General features: G+C 43.6%; 1 long non-coding RNA gene across 1 annotated transcript in view; it reads left to right on the top strand.

Moving 5' to 3' along the window:
• Positions 1-639: 639 nt before the first annotated feature.
• Positions 640-7,606, top strand: part of LOC109312783 — a 49,899-nt gene continuing 42,932 nt past the window's right edge. The window contains exon 1 of the long non-coding RNA XR_002101902.1: positions 640-724. This is a non-coding gene — a long non-coding RNA (uncharacterized LOC109312783). The remainder of the gene's footprint in view (positions 725-7,606) is intronic.

Here is a 7,606-nt window from a genome sequence, read left to right as displayed (position 1 = left end):
AGAAAATGGTGAAAGCAGCAGCTAGGATGTTAGCCTGTAAATTAAGAAATATGGGTTCAGTTTCCTGTCTGCAAAGACTTTCCTTATAAGACCTTGGGCAAGTCTGAAAGCCATATCCAAAAAAAACCTCACATTGATGTGACTAAATGGATGTCAATATCAATAGGAGTTTAGGGATTGAATAACTTTTCTAGATCTGGCCTTTAGCTTCTCTCCGCTTTGTCTGTAAAATGTGGTTTGAACTTTCCTGTTGGCCAAACAGCTATGCTTCTGAATGACCCTATGAATATGAGCATAAAGGCCCTGTTCAAGCAAGGGCCAGGATTCAGGTGCATTAGCCCAGGCAATTATTTAGCTGGAGTGGGAGCACCTGGGTTTTTAAGTTACCCACCAGCTGGTTCTGTTTGGAGAAAGAGGAGTTAAATCAGCTAAGGTTATGGATACACACAGCCTATTTTAAATGCAGTTTAAAACTGAAACACAGATGTACAAGCCAATTTAACTGGTTTGCCTCAACCTTTCCAGCCAGGAATGGCCTGAGGTAGGCAAATTCCCTTTGGAGTTTAGAAAATAAAACTAACTTTATTGAAAGTAGTGAATTGTATAGCTTCTGTCTCTCTCCATCCCAGGGACTGGGAACCCACTGATTCCAGAGAGAAGAGCGCTTCAGGCAAGAGTAATGAGCTAGAGAGAAGGACATGGCCCCTACATGAAATGTAACAAGGTAAAGTTGGAGGGAAACTGAATGATAGTTTTATAGCTGGTTGGGGTCTTTCATGAGAGAGCCTGGTTTACCCTGTAAAATGTTTTATATATCTGGAAGAGGGGTGGCTTATTGCATGCTTTCTCTTGTAGCATGTTAAGTCTGGGCTTTCCATTTCTCTACACTCTCTTGTAGACATAGTGCAAACATCTTAAACACTAGCAATGCCAAGAATTTCTAATGAGAAACTGTCTGGTTCATCTCCTGACATGCCTTGGATTAATATCTGCAGGAACTAGTATACTTTTAACCTCAGGTTTGCTGGACATAAATCTCTCCCAAAATTCAAGTTTTAATATCATACCTTCCTTGATTAGCATCTGCAAGACCCAGTAAAGATATTCCCAAGCACAGAAAATGGCAGTGGTGCATTTTTGGACTAAAACACTTCAGAGGTGCTTTAGTTCAAAAGTGCACCGCCACCATTTTCTCCATGCTGACATGCATTTTGCCACTTACACAAGTGCAAGCGGTGCAGTGTGGTGTGTGTCAGCTCCCGGGTGGAGCAGACTCGATTAATCAAGTCTGCTCCAAAGCAACGGATCTCCAGGGCATCTGAGAACTAAAAGGTGCGTGTATAAAGTGCCCTATGTGCCTTAGGTCACTCTGCTCCTTCTCGACTGGGGGTGTGCATATGTATATAACCTACTGCAAATGTTTCTGTGGCTCTTTACCTCTTTGCCTTTTCTCCAGAAGCTAAAATTGCTAGAGGTGGTTGCTATGGTAATCTTGTGTGAAATTTCAGAAGGGCAGAATTGCAAAGTTTTGAGCTATGAGTGCAATGTACAAATTGTCTGTGGAGAAGTTGTTCAGTCTGGTATCTTTGAAATTATAAGGGTTTATCTTTATTTTTGTATTTTTGTATTTTGAGGACTTGAACCACAAGAGAAGCATATTGATGAGAGAATTATATGGGAAACCTCATGAAGAGAATGGTGAACCACAACCTGATGAATAGTGTAATTTTATCCCCTGCTGAGACTATGGAGAGAAGTGGTGGTACATACATATTTTTTAATAGTCTAGAGTGTCTTGACCTAGCCTGTTTTCTAGAATTACTGTGTATATCTGCACAGCCAAATGAAAGTGTAATGGTAGTGTGGGTACCCTGGATCCCTGAAGCATCTGTGTTCTGGCTGCTAGCCCATGTTGAAGCCTGTGTTGCTTTGTCTCAGATGCTATTTACTTGTGCTAGCTGGATTAAAGCATGCCCTATGGGAATGCCTACCTGTGCTACAATTTGTTTTGCTGGTTAGTCATATTTACTGTTTGGCCTTCTAGAGACAGAACTGTGTGCATTTGTCTGAAAAACACACTTCTCTCCACCCCTGCTGTGATGTAAATATAGAGGACGGCAGACAGCATGTTAGCTTAAGTCCTAATCTTTTCCAAAGATCACTGGCCATTTGGTAGCACCTGATTGGCGTGTCATATAGATACTAGGGTCAGAAAGGTCCTTGAGATTATCGAGTCCGACCCCCTGCCCTGGGCAGGAAAGAGTGCTGGGGTCAGATGCCTATCCAGCCTTCTCTTAAAGACCCCCAGGGTAGGGGAGAGCACCACCTCCCCTGGGAGCCTGATCCAGATTCTGGCCACCCTTACCGCAAAGAAGTTCTTCCTAATGTGCACCCTAAATCTTCTCCCTGTCACTTTTTGTGACGGTTGCTCCTTGTTACCACAGGAGGTGCCCTGGTGAACACAGCATCTCATTACAAAGCTTACTCTGTACCTTGGTGTAGCAGGTACTGAGGTGCCTGCTACTTGTGGAGTAGTAATGAAGAAGCACAGGTGCAGGTTGCTAGGGCAACCAGTGGGCATCAGCTGACCAGAAGGGGCAGGGCCTGGCTCCTATATAACCGCCAGGCGGAGGCCAGGCAAGCAGTTCCCTGCTGGCAGCCAAAGGGGTGGGAACTGCGCCAGAGCAAGAGAAGAGAATTGGCCAAGGGGCACAAGCAGTTGGTACAGGTAAAGGAGGGAGCACCCTTGGGGGTGGCCTGAGTGATGTTGTAGCCAATTGGCAGAAGTATAAGTTGTAGTCTAGGGGCTTGAGTTTTGTGTTTACTGTTACTACTGGTGATTTGGGTGGGGCTATTAGGGGTTGGAGGAGGCCTCACAGGGGATCCACGGTAGCGTGGGGACCCTGGCGCCAGAGAGGGCGCAGCATTTTGGGGTGCACTGACCCCAGCTCCAGAGAAGGGGGCAGCAAGAGAGGCCCCAGGCAAAGGGGGCGCAGTGAGAGACGAGGGCTGCGGAAAGCTAGAGCGCCTGTGGGGGCATGGTGAGAGACGAGGGCTGCGGCTAAGACTGAACAACGTCCGGTACGTCTGCGAGGCTTGGGGTGTGGTACGGGGTGGTTGGAGCCACGCATAGTCCATATGGCCAGGGTGCACGGAACCCCCATTATAGAAACAAGACGAGTAATAGCAGGAGAACCGTGGCCGAGAGGATGGAAAGGCAGCCTCCCTTTACTATATATAAGACCAAGACATGGCGGGTGAGATTCAAGGATGCTTTGAGGTGAACTTGGCACGGTAAGGGATGCTAGGGGAGATCACGGCCACCCCTAGGGCCCTGCTCTGTGACACTTGGATATGGATATCTCGGAGCTATAACTTTTTTTCTTGCTGTCCCGGGAAAGAATCAATAACAATTCAATTTGTTAGAGGACTTTTCTCACCTTGAAAAACATGGAAGAAGTTGAATGAATGATTCTAGCAGCTCTGCCTGAATGCCTTCACTCTTGTCTCCTACAATAACATCAGCTATCTGTTGAAATTGGGCTGCACACCTGTGATGAATTATACCTGACTTGTGGCTGGCTTCCTTTGAAATCTGGCCTATACTTTAACAAATAGAATTCCCCTCTCTGATCCACAGTGTTTGCTAAATTAGTGCAGCCCTGACAACTAGATTGGTTTGCGTCTTGATTGGAGCAGGGAAATCTTCAGGTCTGCAGCTTAAGGTGGATTCTCCTCTGAGAGAAAAAAGGACTGTACAGGAATGCTGGTGTTTAGTAGTGTATTAAAAAAAGAACAAATATTACATGGAAACTTGCATGACTAAGTCTGCAGCTGTGCATGTGGTTCCTAGGTGGGGTTTTTTTATTTAAACCACAGAGTTTAAAACTTTTAACAAAAACAAAGCAGTCCTTTAAGATGACAAATAGAAATGCAGTCTGTGTTCAGGGATCAGCAACAGGAGTTTAAGCTAATTCACCCCTGTCCTGAATTTGTAGCTGACTTCTAGGAAGCAGGAAGGACAATATGGTGTTGCACTGGTGGTTTGGAATGATAGTAAAAATGTGCTAGGACATGTGCTTATCTGTATCGGGTTGAGTCAAACTCCATGAAGCCAGCATATGGTTCTTGGAGAAATTATGGGGAAATTATGCCCTCAACTTTCCATTGGCCTCCCCGAGTATTTAAATTGCTGGAAGAATTAATAATACTTGGTAGGAGCCAAAGCTCTGGGGAAGGGGGGCATTGTTTCAGTTTATCAACAGAGGTTGTTGATGCAACAAACAGAAGCTTACTTGAGTGTAAGCTACACAACATTGGTGCCCTAAGGGAGCTACCAACGCTAGAAACCACCCCAATGAATATTATTCCTAGTATAGACAAACAGCTGCCAACACCACATCTTACAGCAGGTAGTCTTTTCAGGTAGGGCTGCAGAACCCTTGTGACCCCACCTGAATTCCTGTGTCCATTTGATAAGAAACGGCAGTGAGTTTCCTTTCCTTTCCTTCTATAGAGAGTTATCAGAGCCTCTGAAAGAATACTAGTTTAATTTCTGAGCTAGCCTAACATCAAATAGCTGCTTGAGATACTACTCTTCTTTGATTTCCTATTCTCTTTCTCGCTCCTCTCTCATTCTTTGATGTCTCAGTGACAGCTAATATTGGACAAAGCGTGTTGCTTTGTGCCCTGTTTCCAGTGACGAAGTGACTGGGCTTGCTAACATGGATCAGAATGCTCATGCTCCACTGGCTTGCTACTTCCCTTCAAGGGGGGCCGATCCCAAAAGCTGCAGTATTTTACAATTAATCTTTTACTAGAGAGAGGTAGTTAGCTGCATTAGTCTGAAGGCAGGACAGATTTGCACCTTGTAGATTAACTACATCTGGGATGTGTAAGCTTTTGTAAGCTGTAGCTTACTTAGCATTTGATGAAGTAAGATGCTGTGTGTGAAAGCTTATGGATCTCTGATGTAGTCAGTCTGTAAGGTGCAAATCTACCCTGCCTTCTGCCCAATTAATCTTTGACTGGTAGAGGTAGAGTGGGGATGGGGAATATCCTGGTTAGTGATTAAAAACCTGCCCAAAGGGAAATCTTAGTAGGGGGGTCCTACAAGGTCCCAGAGGCCCTTTGTTGTGAAATGACTTTGCTAAAACAATAGAATAAAAGAGATGGGAGAGTGAGGGGCGGTATGAAAGATTTAATGAACATACACTTGATTTACTTCTCTTTGATTTTTTCCATCTGCTCTAAAGTTTTCAGGGAGGATGTTGTAACAGGCCATCCTTGCATATATGTGTTTATGGCTGAGTTCAGACAACCTGGGTGTTTAAACAGAGGTGGATCACAGATCAAACCTCCAGCCTCTATTTCCAACTCTGTTTCCACTGTGGAAGGAGGCAGGGGAGAACAGAGCAGGCAAATGTTTCAGAACAGTTTAAAATGGAGTGAAGGTCATGCAAAGATGCAAGCGGGTCATAGCTGGGCAGTGTCATCAAGGTCAAGGGAAGAAGATGGGAACCCTGACAACCAAGAGAAGCAATGGGTGAAATACCTGTTTATCAAGTAGGTGAAATGCCAAGTTTATCGCTGATCTGAATGTGTAAACCTCTAGCATTTCCTGGGAAATATATATATGGGATGGTCAGAAAAACAAGTAAGGTGTCTTTTGATAGTAGGGTGGACAGGTTGACACAGAACAACTAGCACCATGGTAGTAGCATTTATGCTGGATATTTTATATGGCATTTGTTACTGCAGTATTTAAGCAATTTGCTGTCACAAATGTGTTTTATTCTTTGTAGCATTCCTGTGACAGGCTTCTGAGGCACGGAGACATTAAATGATTTGGCAGAGTTCCTATGGGATATCTGTGATAGGGCTGGGAAGCGAACTTAAGTCTCTCAAATGCCATAATAGTTCCCTAATTACTCGTCTTCCTTCCTTACCATCCTCCACAATGGCTATAGCAGCCTAACAAAGCAAAGGTTGAGAGGAGATGCAAATATTTCCCAAAAATCTGTGAATACAAGGGGGAACACCAGGAAGGGAGAGGTACTAATTAATATAAGAACAATGTAGAAGAAAAGATGAGTGTAAGCTAGCTATGAATTATTAACTTTGGCTGGACAGTAGAAGAGTGATGTTCTGGAATAACCTTCCAATAGAAGTACCAGAGTGAAATGTGGTATTTTAAAGGTCATGCTATGCACCATTCAAAAGGTATCTGTAAATTGGCAGTAAGGTTTCAGATTTGATCAGGTACCTGGCTGGTGTGAAGTATTTAATGGAATCATTTAAGGCTTCTATTTGTGTCACCTGTGGTGGTGGGAAAACAAGCTTGGTGTGTGTCAAACATGAAGTGGATTCATAATTGAACTATGAACAAGAAATGTGGTGGTGGCAGATGCAGGCTGTTTGATCAGAGGGAAGAGTTTCAAGCTTCCTTTCTTGCAACGTGGGTAGTTTCCAATCTGTCCCCAGATGGCCCTGCTGGGTTTTTCAGACTTGGATTCAACTGATATATTGCCACATTTTAATTACTATACAATTCTCAATGCTTTCTCCTTTTTTAACATGGAGATAATTTGTAAGGGATATTAGAAACTCTAGATTCTGGACTGATAACTGGAAAAATGCAAATACCCCATTGTGTCTAGTTTGTTTTCTTTTAGAAAAGGCTATAAATGTTCTTCCCTGGATGCTGAGCATTGACCTCACTTGCATTTTAAAAAAGTCTGCACCAGGAAGCACATGCACATGTGGGACTGATGACTGTCATGCAATGTAATGGGTACAGACATCAGATTTTGGAGCTGAGGATCCTGAAATACAATTAACTTCCTGTTCATTGGTCTCCCTGGAATTGCATCTGTGTGGTCACTAAGGAAATATCTTTGATACACACTTTGAATCTGTTTTATAAGCACAGCAGCTGGTTTCATTTTATTGTTTCTCCCTAAGGCCTTGTTGCATTGTAGAGACTTGATTTTAATGGAAGCTGAATGCATGTCAAAGTCGAGATGAGCAAGTGAAGTCAGCCCACTGCCTAGTGAAGTTCAAACTCACTGACTCATTGATGGAGCAAGCAGTCACTGCACTCTCAGTAGCCTTGCCTGGCTTTTGTCAATATTCATCCTTTAGGGGGGGAAAAAAATATACAAACCTAAATCTGGAATTGTGTTATTGGTTTTAAGTGAGCTGCTGAAATTAGCTACTGATTGTTCCTTTGCTGAATTTGCATGTGTATTTTAACCCTGATGAATTCCTATTTTTTTTTTTTAAAGGGCAGATGACTTTACAAGTCATTCTTTATGCTTTTGAAGTACAGGTGATGAACGATAAAGTTGTTCGTCTCCATTAGGTTTCAGGGTTGGGCATGGAAAATAAAATCTGCAAAAGGCCACAGCTCAGTTCTCCAAATTCCACTGTATTCTGTATTGTAAAAACCAAGATCTGCAGGGGCCAGCAGGAGACTGCATGCTTAGGGGCAACCAACATGGGTTCATCAGTGGCAGGTCATGTCAGACCAACCTGGTGGCCTTTTACGATCAGATCACCAGATCATTAGACGCAGGGGTAGCAGTGGATATAGTCTTCCTGGACT

Source organism: Crocodylus porosus, unplaced genomic scaffold, assembly GCF_001723895.1.
Source record: "Crocodylus porosus isolate Cpor-Errol unplaced genomic scaffold, CroPor_comp1, whole genome shotgun sequence".
Classification (NCBI taxonomy): Eukaryota; Metazoa; Chordata; order Crocodylia; family Crocodylidae; genus Crocodylus; species Crocodylus porosus.
The sequence above is the reverse complement of the archived record's forward strand: the minus strand, read 5'-3'. Positions and strand labels throughout refer to the sequence as shown.